A 17,744-nucleotide genomic window follows, 5' to 3' on the forward strand; every position below is an offset into this window, starting at 1 on the left:
GCATCTCTATGTAATTCAAAGATATGCGAGAGATACGCTTGATTTAACATATCAAAATGACTCAGGATAATTGCATCGATAAATATGAACTGTTTATAGTAAATATGAAGGTCAAGTTGAATCACTTGCCTTGAGATAGGCTGGTCTGGTCTGACTGGTAGGAGCAACTGGAGCTTCACTCGACTTTTATGGCAAGTTTTCCCTCGTCTCGAGATCCTACATAAATAATAATAATCCTCATTATAATATATTCTTACCATCTCAACCTATTTACAACCCGAAATTAAACACGGATGGCACTTAGGCCTATGCACTTAATTTATATCCACCTTTATATTTCAAATGTACACACGTAGCCACATAATCACATATCATATATTAATACCAAATAACACCATAATGCAACACTAGGCTTGGATGATCTCGACTCACAACTTAAGTCACTTGGTCGCTAAACTAGACAAGATCTTCAAATTTTGGCTTCCAAACTCGATGTGCCTTTCCTAAATTATCCAAAACCTATTGACCCTCACTTGTGCATTTTGCTCTACTGACCTTATACTATCTTAAAACTATGTTGGTCGACCTAATACTCACTTCTAAGTGTTCTAAAACTATGTGATAAGTGAAAGTGCTCACTGGTGCAAATTTCAGAATGACAACTATGGTTTCTTGAGTACATTAGACACTCTTAAACTACAAGTTTTCCTTCAAAACTTTTACACAATACTCTCCTGACCTAAGGGCATCTCACAAACTTGATGTGGCTCAAGGGCCTGTCTTGGGCCTTCTTGGGCCTAAGCTAAAAGTCCAAGGTTCCCCTGTTTTTCTGGGCAGAAAATGCCCTGACTTGAATTAACTTGTGACACATGATTCTAACTCATATCCTATGCACTATGGTTGGCAAAACTTCTCTGACACTCCCTCTAACTAAGGCCCAATTGGGCCTAATGAGGGCCTACCCATGACATGGTCAAATCTCCCTATTTCTAAGTTGCAACAAAACTGTCCCCTGCTGGACAGATTTTGTTATTCTACTTGTGCACCTAACCAAATGACATGCAAACCTCCAACCAACTCCTAAAACCTTTTATATACTCCCAATACTAACTTCTGGTAGCTGGGCCTCAAAGTGCATGTTAGGGCGAAATCACGCACTAATATTCACGCAAGTATACGCGTTCGCAAGTAATATAGAATACTTTCTAGTTCGTTCCCTCAGAGACTCAGACTAAGTTATTGTCTAATTAAACTCACTCACCAATGTATGATTACTTCTCAATGTTAAGATAACACTTAAAATTGTTGATTAAATATTAACTATAATTAACTACTTACTTAACCACTTAACTAACACTTCAATTTATCAATAATAAAACACTCATGAGATCACAACTTCATTATTACTTCCTTCTATAGCCATTGTTATTACCTTTAGCATGTGACAGTGATGATATTAATCGAATAACACGAAACTGATAAAAGCCAACTTTCATTGTACTAATACCATTCTACCAAGCATCCACAATTAAGATAGAAGTTGAATAGTCATCAATTATGTTGAGTTCCTATATGTCTACAGAAATTGACAACACAATGATTTAAGCATAAGTTATTCCTTTTGATTACATAAGGCAAATAAAACTGTTAGAGTTACCCACTAATCATGCACAACGTACATGAACCTATGCTAGCATGGCAAGTTCTAAATCTCAAGATCCACCGTCGCTTCACAAGAGATTAACACCCTATCTTATATGTTCGCGACGCACATAAGACGAATACGCACAACCAATACTAGATATCATGCAATCATCACACACTATAGTATTAAACAATTAACTAAAGAATTTCATAATAAATCCGTTGCAACCCCATGATCACGATTAGCCCATAATAGAACTTATCGCCATCATGGTTCATATGAAATCATGATAAACGACACAAGAAAATAATAACTAAACTAATTATATTAAAACAGAGTACGTCACAAGAGTAAATAAGTCAAAGCAAGAAAACTAGCATCCAACGTTACAACGAAACAAGAATCACAAGAATATATGCTTCCTCTTCGTTGCGGTGTGCTAAATCGGTCTTCTTCCTTATCTCCTTCGCTTCTTGCGCAAAACACAATCTAAAACATAATCTCTTTCATATTCTCTATGAAAACGTCTCAAATCTACTTATATAATAGTCCCATAAAACTCAGATTACATAGAAGTTGGAAGCCAAACAGAAGTAGAAGTCTAAAATAATTCAGCTTTTTCCCCGACCCTGCGCGGCCGCTCAGCATTTCTGCGCGGGCGCGCAAGGCTGCTGCGCGGCCGCTCAGCATTGCTGCGCGGGCGCGCAGGACCCTACTGGAAAAATTCCAGGTTTGCTCCATTTCTTCGCCGTAATCTGCCCGTTCTTTTCCTCTCGCAATGTGAACACATGCCAAGGCTTATTCTTGATGATTCCTCCTCCGAAATGCAACTAATACCCTGAAATGCATAAACACTAGAAAAACGCATCAAATACACAAAATACTTGATTTCAAGACACCAATTTAAGCCATTTTAAGACGTTCTAAGTGGTATAAAATGCCACTTATCACACCCCCAAACTTAAATCGATGCTTGTCCTCAAGCGTCACAGACTCAAAACAATAAAAATATGCATGAATGCAATCTATATGAAAATGCAACGATCCCCCTTACTACAATTAACCAACCAAATTGTCACGTCTCAACGAATGCAGTTAGACACTAAAGATCAATAAACTCATGCAAACGGACATACAGCCAGAAACGTGGTGTGTGCAAATGCTTAACAGATATGCTTCGGAACTAGACCAATTACTATGACTAGACTATCCTCAAGGCAATCCTACGATTATACAAAGAATAAAAATTCTAGGCACAAAGTGATATACAACACTACAAGAACTTTGGAGCTTACTACGGAATCGTGCTTTTTATTTACAACTCAAATGCTTATTTGACCGTGCAATGAGTGAGGTCCACAAAAGACTTATACAATGGTATCCATGTAACGAGCGTTAGGTTAGCGGATCCCAGACTCTAAAATCATTAGGTCACTAGGCACAAAGTCCCCTAAGAACTTAATAACTCAAATACCAAAGAACCCATTCTTGATCAATTATGCAAATTTTTTTTTCTTTTCTGAGCAAGTGCGTTTCGCTCCATCTTGCTCAACCCTAGACTACTCGCATAACATGCGAGCCGGCTACTAGCCATTTGACGCCTAGCCACAACTAGCAACAAATTCCATTTTTACTCCATTTTTTTTTCTTTTTCATGCCTTTACCACTAAGAACCTATTATCAAATTCTAAGCATAATAAATAGATTATCCTCGAAAATAATCAGATCATAACAATAATCTAGCCCTTAAGCATTCTCTAAGACTTAGTGAAAATACAAGTGCTTCTAGCATGCATATCAACCTACACAACTTAATAACACTTTAATGCTATCACTACACTCGCATCAATATCACAATTCAGTCGATAAATCATTGCGAAAGGGATCATGGTATATGCATGAGCTATATGATATGACAAACAAATAAAGCTATATAAAAAAAACTATATGGCAAAAATTATGCAACTATATGAACTAACTATCATGAATATGCAGCTATATGACACACACAAAATATTCCTTAACTACCACCCCCAAACTTAAAATCTTCACTGTCCCCAGTGAAGGTAGTAGAAAGGAACACAGGGTATACCTACTCGGAGTCATCATCATCATCACCCTCAGTGGGTGGAGTATCAGGCGGCGGGTATGCAGAGTCCTCACCAAAAACTGGCCACTGGATATCAGCTCCAAGGCCTCGAAAAGCAGTCCCTAACACAAGGGTGAGCTCCTGAGTAAACCTGCTCTGCGTCTCATACATGGCATCCATCCGCCGTGAAAGCCTCCTATACTGGGACATCACCCATCCCAGCACCCTCCTGAGCTCTCGAAGAACCAGCCTCACCATGCCCTGGCCTAGCCATAGTAGCACCTCGTGCTGGACGCCCTCCTGGAAGACGATAACCCAGCCCATGCTCCTCAGGCTCACCACCGGTCCACTGCTGCATCCCATTCAGAGTGCCAGAATCTATCGGAGCTGCTGGCAACTGCAACTGCTCATGAGCCGGCCAGTTCACTCCTACTGCTCGGCATAGCTTCGTAACCGTGGATGCATAAGGGATGTTCATATGCTTTGCTCCCCTCAAAAACTTCAGAATTCCTTGGTAGATAAACTCACCAAGGTCCATATAGTATTCCTCATTCAGAATTCCCCACAACAACTGTGCTCTCTCAACTGTGACCTCGTGTGCATGTGAAGAAGGCAAAATATTAGCACATATAAATGCATTCCATGCACGGGCATACCTGTTCATGGCGATCGCCGGAAAGTGACGATACTCATTATTGGCTGGACTGCGGTTCCAAACTGTGCCTGGTCGACAGAGAGTCGCACAAATCAAATCCAAGTCAAAATCCTCAGCAGTCTTTTCATTCCAGTTCTCCTCCTCGGGCTTCCTCTCTCGCTGTCCAATCACACGACGAATCGCCGCAGGATGATAATCAACCGTCAGCCCACGAACTACAGAAAACCCATTCTTTTCAGCCTTCACATTCGCGTAGAACTCGCGAACAACACTCATCGGTACTGTTTCGGGCGACTCACAAAAAGCTATCCACCCCTTCTCTGCAATCATGGGCAACAACTCACCATCCCTCCCTGATGGTAAAAACCCCCTCTCCTTCAGAATCGGCTTCCCCAACAGCCTAGTGTACTCCTCCTCCGCAGCTTTGTCAGTTAACCGAGGCCTTGCAGCAGTACCCCTTGATGAATCAGCAGTAGGAACTGTGCTGCTGCTGTCAATAGTGCGTGCTCTCTTGGGTGCCATTGATTTGTGAATAAAAGTGTGTAAGAACTGATTTTTGATGTTTATGAGAGGGTTTAAGTGTAGGAAGTTTGTGGGAGATATGTAGGATAGGTGTATGTATATATAGTGTGTGGAGTAGGTTAAATTAGATTAGGAGTGGGGTTGAGGGATAAAATCATGGGGTAATGGGAAAAGAATTCGTGGGTTTATGGGATGTGATGGGTTTTTGTGTTTTTGTTTTTGTTTTTTTTTTTTCTGAACTGTAAAAAATTTTCTGGAAATCGATCCCTGCGCGGCCGCTCAGCATTTCTGTGCGGGCGCGCAGCAAGCTGCGCGGCCGCTCAGCATAGCTGCGCGGGCGCGCAGAGGGTCTCTGGAAAAAAAATTTGCAGCCCCTTTTTTTTGATTTTTTTGTGTTTTTGGATAGGTTATTAACTTCTAAGGGATCCTGTAACAACAATTTATGGGTTGCCTCCCACGCAGCGCTTTCTTTTTCGTCATTAGCTTGACGTTCCGTACCTTTCTCAAGTAGTCAACAAAATGGCACTAACCACCTCTCGGTTTGCCATGTCCCCATAGTAGTGCTTCAACCGCTGACCGTTAACCTTGAATGCTTGGTCCGAATCATTCTCAAAAATTTCCACCGCTCCATGTGGAAACACAGTTTTGACAATAAAAGGTCCAGACCACCTTGACTTCAACTTCCCAGGAAAAAGTCGGAGCCGAGAGTTGAATAACAGAACTTGTTGCCCTGGCACAAATAACTTAGGATGTAGCTTCCTATCGTGCCACCTCTTCACCTTTTCCTTATACATTTTGTTATTCTCGTACACTTGAAGTCGAAATTCATCAAGTTCATTAAGCTGAAGCATTCTTTTCTTACCAGCTGCATCTAAATCCAGGTTCAATTTCTTCAATGCCCAGTAGGCCTTATGTTCAAGCTCCGCCGGTAGATGACATCCCTTACCGTACACCAACTGAAACGGTGACATCCTAAGTAGAGTTTTGTATGCTGTTCTGTAAGCCCAAACAGCTTCATCGAGCTTTAAAGACCAATCCTTCCTTGACGGACAAACAACCTTCTCTAGAATGCGCTTTATCTCTCTGTTAGACACTTCCGCTTGACCATTTGTTTGCGGATGATAGGCAGTAGCTACTCGATGATTCACATTATAACGCTGCATCATAGAAGTGAACTTACGGTTGCAAAAATGCGATCCTTCATCACTTATGATTACCCGAGGCGTTCCAAACCTTGTGAAAATTTGCTTATGAAGAAAATTTAGTACTACCTTTGCATCATTTGTCGGTAAAGCTTTAACTTCGACCCATTTTGAGACATAATCGACTGCCAGCAAGATGTACTGATTATTGCAAGATGAGATAAAAGGCCCCATGAAATCTATTCCCCATACATCAAAGACCTCGACTTCAAGCATCACATTTAATGGCATCTCATCCTTCCTTGACAAATTTCCCACTCTTTGGCAACGATCACACCTTAAAACAAACTGATGAGCATCCTTGAACAAAGTAGGCCAGAAAAAACCTGCTTGCAGAATACGAGCTGCCGTCTTCTCACCTCCATAGTGTCCACCATAAACCGTGGAATGGCAGTCTCGTAATATCCCCTCCGTCTCACAGAACGGGATACATCTCCTGATGATCTGATCAGCTCCCTGTCTAAACAAATATGGTTCATCCCACATATACCACTTCACCTCATGCAGAAACTTCTTCTTTTGAGCGGATGTCAAATTAAGCGGCATTATATTGCTGACAAGATAGTTTACAATATCTGCAAACCATGGTTCTTCCTCCTGAATTGCAAACAACTGCTCATCCGAAAAGATTCATTGATTAACGTCCTATCTTGTGAAGTAGAATCGGGATTCTCCAACCTAGAGAGATGGTCAGCTACTTGATTCTCGGTACCTTTTCTATCTTTGATCTCTAACTCAAATTCCTGAAGTAAAAGCACCCAACGAATGAGTCTCGGCTTCGAATCCTTCTTAGAAACCAGATAGCGAATAGCTGCATGATCAGTGAATACTGTTACTTTCGTACCAAGCAGATAAGATCGAAATTTCTCAAAGCCAAAGACTATAGCCAAAAGCTCCTTCTCAGTAGTGGTGTAGTTCAATTGGGCCCCATTTAAAGTCTTACTCGAATAGTAGACCACATGGAAGAGATTTTTCTTGCGCTGTCCCAGAACTGCACCTACCGCATAGTCACTCGCATCACACATCATCTCAAACGGTTCTGTCCAATCTGGTGCTGTAATAACTGGTGCCGTGATCAAACTCTCCTTGAGAGTCTCGAATGCTGCCAAACATTCATCATCAAATTTGAAAGGCACATCTTTCTCAAGTAAATTGCACAACGGCTTAGATATCTTTGAAAAGTCCTTGATGAATCGCCGATAAAAACCCGCATGACCGAGAAAACTACGGATTCCTTTCACCGAATTAGGTGGGGGAAGATTTTCAATGACTCCCACCTTGGCCTTGTCCACCTCCAGACCTTTGCTAGAGACCTTATACCCAAGGATAATGCCTTCACGCACCATAAAATGACATTTCTCCCAATTAAGCACCAAATTAGTTTCCACGCATCTTTTGAGTACGGCGCGCAGATTATTCAAACATTCATCATATGAGTGTCCAAAGACGGAGAAGTCATCCATGAACACTTCGACGTTATTTCCAATCATGTCAGAGAATATAGCCATCATACATCTCTGAAAGGTGGCCGGGGCGCCACATAACCCAAACAAAACTCTACGAAAAGCAAATGTGCCAAATGGACAAGTGAAGGTAGTCTTTTCCTGATCCTCTGGTGCAATAAAAATCTGATTATACCCGGAATAACCATCCAGAAGACAAAAGTACTCATGTCCCGCCAATCTGTCAAGCATTTGATCAATGAATGGGAGAGGGAAGTGATCCTTCCTTGTGGCTTTGTTCAATTTTCTATAATCCATGCATACTCTCCATCCTGTAACTGTTCAAGTAGGGATGAGCTCATTCTTTTCATTTGCGACAACAGTGATACCTCCTTTCTTAGGTACACATTGCACGGGGCTCACCCACGAGCTGTCAGAAATAGGATAAATGATGCCTGAATCTAGCCATTTCAGAATTTCTTTCTTCACCACCTCCTTCATGATCGGGTTCAGTCTTCGCTGCTGTTCCACAGTTGGCTTACTACCTTCCTCTAACAGAATTTTATGCATACAATATGAAGGACTTATCCCCTTGATGTCTGCTATGGTCCATCCTATAGCCGATTTGAATTCTCTCAAAATCCTTAAGAGCTTGTCTTCCTCACTACCTGAAAGGTCAGCTGAAATAATAACAGGTAACGTAGATGAATCACCTAAAAAGCATACCTCAAGTGTTCAGGTAATGGTTTGAGCTCCAAGGTAGGTGCTTCCTCTATTGATGGTTTGAGCTTCCCTTCAGCATTCTTAAGGTCAGAAGTACCAAGAGATTCAAATGGTATGTCGAGCTTTCGCTTCCATGGAGAAGCGTTCAGATATTGTAATTGCTCGTTGCTATCTTCATCATCGCTGTCAAAATCCCCCACTAAGGCCTTTTCCAATGCATCAGACATTAGCATGTGATCAAGTTCCGAAGTAACTGCGGAATCAATCACATCCACTTTTAAACACTCCTCATCTTCTGTAGGGAATTTCATTGCCTTAAATACGTTGAAGGTCACATCCTGATCTTGGACCCGCATAGTAAGTTCCCCTTTTTGCACATCTATCAAGGTACGGCCAGTAGCCAAGAAAGGCCTCCCCAAGATTATGGGAATCTTCTTATCTTCCTCAAAATCCAGAATAACAAAATCTGTAGGAAAGAAGAGCTTATCCACCTTGACGAGCACATCCTCAACTATGCCCCTTGGGTAAGTAATGGAACGGTCCGCCAATTGTAGCGACATGTATGTGGGTTTTGGATCAGGCAGATCCAGCTTTTTAAAGATCGACAAGGGCATCAGATTAATGCTTGCTCCCAAATCACAAAGGCACTTGTCAAAAGTTAGATTGCCAATGGTACAAGGAATGGTGAAGCTTCCTGGATCTTTCAGTTTTGGTGGTAACTTTTGCTGCAGAACAGCGATGCATTCTTCCGTGAGAGCAACGGTTTCAAGGTCATCCAGTTTCACCTTCCTTGAAAGAATAGTCTTCATAAACTTCGCATAACTAGGCATTTGTTCCAGAGCCTCAGCGAAAGGTATATTGATGTGAAGTTTCTTGAACACCTCCAGAAACTTCCCGAACTGTCTATCCAGCTTTTGTTGCTGCAATCTCTTAGGAAAAGGTGGTGGAGGATAGAGCTGTTTCTCCCCTGTATTAGCCTCAGGCAGAGTGTGTTCAACAGTAGTCTTCCTTGGTTCCGCCACTTTCTCCTTTTGCTTAGATTTTTCATCTCTAACTTCAGCTTCGACTTCTTTTGCCTTTTCAGCATCAGCTACTTTTCCAGACCTTAAGGTAATAGCCTTGACTTGCTCTTTAGCTTCCTTCCTGCCTGGTACTTCCGTGTCACTGGGAAGAGTGCCAGGTTGACGATTGAGCACTGCATTGACTAATTGACCGATTTGATTTTCCAAGGTCTTGATAGAAACCGCCTGACTCTTGCACAACAGCTTAAGTTCCTCAAAATCAGCACTAGTAGGTGCAGCTTCACTTCCCTGTTGAGGATATGATTGCCTTGTAGCATACTGCTGTGGTTGCTGGAATCCAGGTGGGTTAAACTGTTTACTCACTCCTTGCTGATATGGTGGCTGAATAGCATTCTGATAATTCCTCCAGCTGAAATTTGGATGATTTCTGTTGTTAGGATGATAGGTTGCTGGCACAGGCTGCTGTTATCGCTGATAATTATTCACATACTGAACAGATTCATTGACAAGAGAACACTGATCCGTAGCATGAGAACCTGCACAAAGCTCACAAACCATAGCTATTTGATTAACTCCATACGTAGCCAAAGAATCAACCTTCATTGATAGCGCTTGGAGCTGGGCTGCAATAGCGGTGCCTGCATCAACTTCCAGAATACTTGCTACCTTGCCTAACGTCATCCTCTGAGTTGGGTTTTGATGCTCATTTGCAGCCATCGTCTCGATAAGATTATACGCCTCAATATAGCTTTTAGCCCATAAGGCGCCTCCAGCTGCTGCATCGAGCATGGGCCGAGATTGGGCCCCCAAACCATTATAAAAACCAGTGATTACCATCCAATCCGGCATTCCATGATGTGGACATTTTCTCAACATTTCCTTGTAGCGTTCCCAAGCCTCGCACATAGATTCTGTAGGTTGCCGCGCAAACTGAGTAAGAGCACTCCTCATAGCAGCAGTCTTTGCCATTGGATAAAACTTCACCAGAAACTTTTGCGCAAGATCTTGCCACATAGTGATGGACCCAGCTGGTTCAGAATATAACCAGTCTTTAGCCTTATCCCTCAGTGAGAATGGGAAAAGCCTCAACTTGATAGCCTCATCAGTCACGCCATTATACTTAAAAGTGCTGCAGATCTCGACAAAATTCCTTATGTACATGTTGGGGTCTTCAGTTGCCGCTCCTCCAAAAGAAACAGAATTCTGCACCATCTGAATAGTGCCCGGCTTGATTTCAAAGGTGTTAGCTTGAATAGCCGGATGAAGGATGCTTGACTGAATGTCATCAATTTTAGGCCGAGAAAAATCTATAAGAGCTGGATCAGCTTGAACAATACGATCTCCCATGTTTACTGGTTCTTTCTGCTCAGTTCCTGAATCCGAATCCTCAAAATCTAACTTCTCCGGAGTATCAAGAACTTCGTCTTTCTCCTCAGCTGTATCTAAGGTCCTCTTGCGAGCACGAGAACGAGTTTGCATAAACGCTTGCTAAAGTACCTGAAACACAACCGAAAAGAGTAATTAACTACTACGTCCTAATCACTGAGTCCTAATGACCAATGATGGTAAGTACATAAACTAAACAAATACGCCGAGTCCCCGGCAGCGGCGCCAAAAACTTGTTAGGGCGAAATCATGCACTAATATTCACGCAAGTATACGCGTTCGCAAGTAATATAGAATACTTTCTAGTTCGTTCCCTCAGAGACTCAGACTAAGTTATTGTCTAATTAAACTCACACACCAATGTATGATTACTTCTCAATGTTAAGATAACACTTAAAATTGTTGATTAAATATTAACTATAATTAACTACTTAGTTAACCACTTAACTAACACTTCAATTTATCAATAATAAAACACTCATGAGATCACAACTTCATTATTACGTCCTTCTATAGCCATTGTTATTACCTTTAGCATGTGACAGTGATGATATTAATCGAATAACACGAAACTGATAAAAGCCAACTTTCATTGTACTAATACCATTCTACCAAGCATCCACAATTAAGATAGAAGTTGAATAGTCATCAATTATGTTGAGTTCCTATATGTCTACAGAAATTGACAACACAATGATTTAAGCATAAGTTATTCCTTTTGATTACATAAGGCAAATAAAACTGTTAGAGTTACCCACTAATCATGCACAACGTACATGAACCTATGCTAGCATGGCAAGTTCTAAATCTTAAGATCCACCGTCGCTTCACAAGAGATTAACACCCTATCTTATATGTTCGAGATGCACATAAGACGAATACGCACAACCAATACTAGATATCATGCAATCATCACACACTAAAGTATTAAACAATTAACTAAAGAATTTCATAATAAATCCGTTGCAACCCCATGATCACGATTAGCCCATAATAGAACTTATCGCCATCATGGGTTCATATGAAATCATGATAAACGACACAAGAAAATAATAACTAAACTAATTATATTAAAACAGAGTACGTCACAAGAGTAAATAAGTCAAAGCAAGAAAACTAGCATCCAACGTTACAACGAAACAAGAATCACAAGAATATATGCTTCCTCTTCGTTGCGGTATGCTAAATCGGTCTTCTTCCTTATCTCCTTCGCTTCTTGCGCAAAACACAATCTAAAACATAATCTCTTTCATATTCTCTATGAAAATGTCTCAAATCTACTTATATAATAGTCCCATAAAACTCAGATTACATAGAAGTTGGAAGCCAAACAGAAGTAGAAGTCTAAAATAATTCAGCTTTTTCCCGGACCCTGCGCGGCCGCTCAGCATTTCTGTGCGGGCGCGCAAGGCTGCTGCGCGGCCGCTCAGCATTGCTGCGCGGGCGCGCAGGACCCTACTGGAAAAATTCCAGGTTTGCTCCGTTTCTTCGCCATAATCTGCCCGTTCTTTTCCTCTCGCAATGGTGAACACATGCCAAGGCTTATTCTTGATGATTCCTCCTCCGAAATGCAACTAATACCCTGAAATGCATAAACACTAGAAAAACGCATCAAATACACAAAATACTTGATTTCAAGACACCAATTTAAGCCATTTTAAGACGTTCTAAGTGGTATAAAATGCCACTTATCAGTGCACACCAATGACATGGTCAAAACTCACTCTAAACCTCAGGGTGCTATACTGATTTTTCTGCAGAAACTATAACTCTCATTTTCCAAGGTTTTGACTTGACAAACTCAACTAACAACAACTCAATACTTAAACCAAGACTTATACATGGTATTCTACTGAACTAACTCCCGTATTCTCAAAATAACCTTGGTCAGATCATCCTTACCTAAGGTACAATTATGGCAAAACAAAAGAGACTACACTTCACAAATCACAAATCTTCATGCTTTTGAAACAACAAGATATATATTTTTATAAAAGATAACCACGAATTATTACCATGCAACAAGAAGCATAAATCAATATTAACACATTATTCCTACTGAAATTAAGGCTCACTAATAAAATCTTTCCAAATGATCAAAATCTTACAACATTCTAAGAGAAATCCACATGCATGCATGCCTTCGGGTTTTTCAAACCAAAACAACACATTTTCTACATATGTTCTATCATAAAATTGACATGCAAGCCTAGCATAAGATATACCTAGATGATCACTTAGCATGCAAAGAGTTTTATCAAATTTTCACCACAAAATTCAAGTCATTATCACATAAACATGCAAAAATTGATTTAAGCAACAAGAATAGTCTTAAGGACCATTCATTCGGCTCCCATATGGTCATGGCCGAATGAAATGGATGGGAATGGCCATTTAATCATCAAGAGTTTCCCTCTCAAGATTTGGCACTTCTCCATTCCTTGTAGTCCTCTCAAAAACAACCCTAAACTCACAAGAATGAAGGTTGTATTTTGAGTTTCACTAAAACCTTTACATACAACCTTTAAAGTTAAACTTTTCACTCATCACTCTTTGAATTATGTATGATCAAGATATAGGAAGTAACATTTACTTGATTACAAAGTGGGAGCTTGAATGAAGAATGAAGAAAAGGGAGGGGGTATGGCTTCGGCCAAAAAGCCGAGAGGAGAGGGGAGAGCCGAGAGGAGGGGGAGGAAAGGAGGAGTGTGGAAATGGTGGGGTGAATGTGGAGTAATAATCATGTTAGTTTGGTTTTTATTTGGCCAAAAGTGAGTGGATTTGAGATTTTACAAGAGTAACCTTCCAATATAGTTAGGTAGATTTGCATGCAAGGGTAAAGTGGTAATTTGGTTAGTAGAATGAAAGTGAGTGGGGTTGGAAATGTCTTCCTTGCCCCTTAGTTGAATTGGAAGAGTATTTGCATGCAAGGGTAGCCATGTAATTTGCTAATTATAACAAATAAAATTTATAAAGATTTATTTTTATAAAATAAAATACAAGTTCAAAAATTATAAAATTTATACCATAAAATAACTTGGATTTTTAGAGACTTTATAAAATCATTTTCAAAATTTGTGAACAAAATACCTTGTAAAAGAAAATTTTTCCAAAGCTTAGAATATTCCTTATAAATAAAAAATAAAGAAATTAAATAAACTCTTGCTTTGAAAAATCATATACTACACAAAGCAAATTTATAATGTAGAAATTTTCACTCACACTAGCGTACAATCATTGAATATATATTTATTTGACTTTAATATTATACCCAATCCACAAATAATATTACATAAAATGCCGGTCGTAACATCCTCTCCCCCTTAAGGGATTCTGTCCCCAGAATCTAAGAGAAAAGATGAGGATGCCAGGAACGCATATCAGACTCTAACTCCCAAGTCGACTCTTCGACCTTAGGGTTCCTCCAAAGTACTTTTACTAACTTTACTGACTTATTTCTAAGACTATTTACTTGCCAGTCGAGTATTTTAACCGGTTGCTCCATAAATGACAGGTCTGCCTGAATTTCTACAGGTTCATATTTTATCACATGGCTAGCGTCAAGATTGTACTTCTTAAGTAACGACACATGGAATACATTATGCACATGCTGATACTGAGGTGGTAAGGCCAACTCATAGGCCACCTTTCCCACTTGACTCAAAATCTCAAAAGGACCTATGTATCTAGGTGCTAACTTCCCTTTCTTGCCAAATCTCATCAACCCTTTTCTAGGTGACACCTTCAGTAACACAGCTTCGCCAATTTGGAATTGAACGTCCTTACGCGCTGGATCCGCATACTTCCTCTGTCTATCTTGAGCAGCAAGCAACCTTTTCTGAATTAACTTGACCGAGTCATGTAACTGTCACTACTAGAAAAAGTAGAATAGACATCACCTCTTAGACATCAGTTGCTTTTTTGACCGATGTAAAAGGTGTTTTCTACATCGGTTTTTGGCAACCGATGTCTTTTGTTGTTATAAACATCAGTTTTTTAGTCCAACCGATGTTATATGTCTGTTTTAAAAAAATTAATCAACGCACCTTCCCCGTTCCCCCCTTAACCAAATTATTCATTCCCTCCAAGTGTTTCCCCCCTTATTTTTTGACTTAGTAAAATTTCCCCCCTTTTTTCACCCACATCTTCCCCCTCTTTTTTATTAAAAAAAATAAAAATTAAAATAAAAAACTGAAAACAAAAACAAACAAAAACAAAAAACGTATTCATCATTTCATCACTCTCTCATCTCTCAGTTCATCAGTCTCTCATCTCCCATTTTATTCCTCAATCAGCTCTCATTTCACCTTCCTCTCGTTTCTCTTTCTCACTCACTGAAACTCACCCCTCTATGAAGAACCCTAAATATCACCTCTGGCTCTCAGTCATCTCTCCCGACTATTTTTATGTGCTGTGTGTGCTCTCTGTGCTCGCTCTCTGTGCTCTCTCACCTCTCTCTTTTGGACAGAGTTTGAATTGGGTAAGGTCAAGTCTGAGTTTAAAGGTTAAAGATGTGAGATTAAAGCTTTGAGGTCGAGCATAAATTGGGTAAGATTAACCCTAATTTTTCACTTAGAGGTTTCATTTTAAAACCCTATTTTTTAAATGATTGGTTAAATGTTTGAATTGAGCATGTTAATCTTTTATGCTTTTAGTTGAGTAATTGCTTGAATTATGTATGTGGGTATCAATTCTGATGTATATGTGGGTATATGTTTTTGTTTTGATTTTTGATTTTTGATTTATAAGTATTTATATTATTCTGTCACCCTTTATAAAATACTGAGGAATCACGAAATTAGTTTAATTTATATAGTTGATCCGAACATTCATATTCTATTTCCAATTAATCGAGTTCTTTCCTGTTGGAGCATAACGATGCTTCTGATTTTCTTACATATACAAAATGGCGACTGGTTGATTTTTAGTATCCATATACAATGATAGTGAGAACACATATATGTTTGAGTTTGTATTAGAAGGCTTCACTACTTGTAGTATGTACTTACTTATCCCTTTCCTGTTATTGATATCTTCTTTGTCATTGCAGGTGTTTGTTAAGGGAGTGGACAAGGACGACGTAGTACTAATGGCTGCAAGAGCAACGAGGTTAGAGAATCAAGATGCAATTGATGCTGCTATCGTTACAATGTTGGCAGACCCTAAACAGGTATTTTTAGATGTTTTTAGATAATAGAGATGTTCCTCTTGTGATGCGAAGCAGCTAAATTATACTTGAATTCATGTTTTACTGAAGGCACGAGCTGGAATAACTGAGATCCATTTTCTGCCATTTAATCCAACTGACAAAAGAACAACACTGACATACATTGACAAAGCTGGTACAATGTATAAAGTTAGTAAATGTGCACCAGAGCAGGTAAAACTAGTTCTTGTAGTCTAAAGGTATCGGAGAAATTTCAGAGAATGCATTTGATAAGTTTGTTTGGTCTGGTGTTATGTAGATTCTTGACCTGGCACACAACAAAATCCAAAATTGAAAAGAAGGTACATTCAGTAATTGACAATTTTGCAGAACATGGACTTCGATCACTGGGGGTTGCTCGTCAGGTAACTGATAAAGATCTCATAGACAATAGCTTAAGTACTTTTGATGCAAATGTTTATGTTAGTGTACTTAATTTTTTTTTTTCGGTTTCTTTCTACAGGAAGTGCCTGAGCGCAACAAAGACAGTTCTGGCGGGCCTTGGGAGTTCATTGCACTTCTTCCTCTCTTTGATCCACCGCGTCATGATAGTGCTGAAACAATTAGAAGAGCTCTGGAACTTGGTGTCCGTGATATTCTCCATTAGTAGTTATTACAAAATAACAAACTTCATTCTTTTATTATTTGCATTTACAGTTATGCCTTAGAGTTCCCTTGTCACTGATTCATTTGTCATTGATTCGTATAGGCTCCTGAAGGAATACATTGTGTTAGCAAGAGGTTCCCAGCGCTTAAAATAGTTACTTCAGAGATTGATGTAGCATTAAATGAAGAGTTTCGTGTAATACCGGGTATGGGGGAGTTTGGAGATCGTTACTTTGGTACCGATGATTGATTACTCAGAAGAGTGATATAAAATCGATATATCTAAAAACCATAAATTTATGTTATAATTTCTTTAATTATTTGTATCATATTGGACTTGTTCTAATTCAAGAATCATTTGTGGCGAGGTTATTTTGTCACACCCCCAACTTAAACAGCAAAATAAATATAGCTATTACATCATTTTAATGAAGAATACACAACCAAAATCCAAGATCTTATAGTTTAGGGTTTGGAACAGCCCAACACTACCAACTATTACATCTGATTAAAAGTACCGAGTCCTCACACAAACTATTATTACTTATTCTACCTGAGCTCGAACATAAGCATCAGAATCACAGGTCTTACGGGCAGTCTGCTTCAATCTAACCATAGCTGCTAGCTGTAATATCAGGGTAAAGCAAGGAGCGAGCCAAATGCTCAACAAGTGATAACAGTACGACACAAAACATAAATTGAGATATAATTTCAAGAATGATAATGGAAAGACATAACCAAAGGTAACGAGAGATAAAAACTATGTGAGATGGCATCATTTTGCTTGCATCAAAACAATTTTAAAATCTTGTCTTAATCAAAATCATTTTATGACGCTACGGATTACAGCCGGTGATCAGCCGCGAAGTAATCCCGAACCTCGCTGGGTTCTAAAACATTAATGGGAATCCCTAGGCAACTTTTAAGCCTAATATAAGTGTGGAAAGGACTCGCGTCTCAGTCCAGATCCACCATTCAAAGAAAACATTTATCCCCCTTTGGGACTGAAAAGCCCTCATTTTATTTATTTCAAAAACTGATGCCGAATTATGACAAAATCTCTTTTTGCAGTAAACATTTTTTTATCAAAGGATTATAGATCAACTCGAAACATGGGAAATATGGTACTAAATCTCAGGGCCATGATTCACAAAACTTTACTCTATTAGGGTAACCAAAAGGTTTTCATATGTCAGAACTTGGACAGGAAAATATGGTGAGTCTTATGGATAATATGAAGGGGTAA

General features: G+C 39.5%; 1 non-coding gene and 1 pseudogene across 1 annotated transcript; both read left to right on the forward strand.

Annotated features, from left to right (window-relative positions):
* The first annotated feature begins 10,147 nt into the window (after window positions 1-10,147).
* LOC141662862 (small nucleolar RNA R71) lies at window positions 10,148-10,254 on the forward strand. Its single transcript, XR_012550960.1, has one exon. It is a non-coding gene; the product is annotated as a small nucleolar RNA R71 (small nucleolar RNA).
* Window positions 10,255-15,626: 5,372 nt separating this feature from the next.
* On the forward strand, window positions 15,627-16,499 carry LOC141660270 (plasma membrane ATPase 2-like; annotated as a pseudogene).
* The last annotated feature ends 1,245 nt before the right edge of the window (window positions 16,500-17,744 follow it).

Source organism: Apium graveolens, chromosome 5, assembly GCF_009905375.1.
Source record: "Apium graveolens cultivar Ventura chromosome 5, ASM990537v1, whole genome shotgun sequence".
Classification (NCBI taxonomy): Eukaryota; Viridiplantae; Streptophyta; class Magnoliopsida; order Apiales; family Apiaceae; genus Apium; species Apium graveolens.